This window comes from Austrofundulus limnaeus, unplaced genomic scaffold (genome assembly GCF_001266775.1).
Source record: "Austrofundulus limnaeus strain Quisiro unplaced genomic scaffold, Austrofundulus_limnaeus-1.0 Scaffold859, whole genome shotgun sequence".
Classification (NCBI taxonomy): Eukaryota; Metazoa; Chordata; class Actinopteri; order Cyprinodontiformes; family Rivulidae; genus Austrofundulus; species Austrofundulus limnaeus.
This window is the reverse complement of record NW_013953261.1, coordinates 91,400-92,208: the sequence shown is the minus strand read 5'-3', so window position 1 is coordinate 92,208 and position 809 is coordinate 91,400. Positions and strand designations below refer to the sequence as shown.

The 809-nt window shown below is 34.1% G+C and overlaps 2 protein-coding genes across 2 annotated transcripts in view; both read right to left on the bottom strand.

The window, feature by feature from the left end:
* ephx1 (epoxide hydrolase 1, microsomal (xenobiotic)) overlaps positions 1–809 on the bottom strand; it is a 30,235-nt gene that overhangs the window by 5,639 nt on the left and 23,787 nt on the right. The window lies entirely within an intron of this gene.
* The window catches only part of tcf23 (transcription factor 23), a gene marked incomplete in the record, with an annotated part of 18,695 nt that overhangs the window by 15,837 nt on the left and 2,049 nt on the right, over positions 1–809 (bottom strand).

The window sequence follows — 809 nt, the reverse complement described above, 5'->3', positions numbered from 1 at the left end:
TGTGGTTATGAGATAAATAATGTGTGGTCATGAGATAAATAATGTGTGGCCATGAGATAAATAATGTGTGGTTATGAGATAAATAATGTGTGGTCATGAGATAAATAATGTGTGGCCATGAGATAAATAATGTGTGGCCATGAGATAAATAATGTGTGGTCATGAGATAAATAATGTGTGGTCATGAGATAAATAATGTGTGGCCATGAGATAAATAATGTGTGGCCATGAGATAAATAATGTGTGGCCATGAGATACATGTTAGGGACAAACGTTGCAGCTCTTCATGTACAGTGTGATACAGGCACAGCTGAAGTGTTTTTGTTTGGATCTGTAACACTTATTTGTATTATTAATAATATTGCCACAGTTTTGTTGAATGTTGAAATAAATGGTTCATGTTTCGTTGCAGGCATGAGATGACAGTTAATGACCTAAATGTGTGTCAGGAAACAGATTTTTTATTGTGTTCCTGAATGCAGCATAACTCCAGTTGAAGCATGTAATTTATTTCTATTTTAAAATAATATGCAATTAATTCAAACTTATTTATTTAACAATCAACAGTTTCTGCAAGGAAATATCTGCAATAACATCTGGTGGCCAAACATTAATATTGTGTGGCCACGAATAGGGCGGCCACGATTAATCGATTCATCAACGACTAATCGATTATTAAAATAATTGATGACTAATTTAATAATCGATTAATCATTCCTTTTAACTTTGTTTTTCTCTCCAAACTGCTTTGACAGCTTCCACTGCCACATCTGCCTTTCTGTCGTTGACACACATGCACAGTAGTGTAA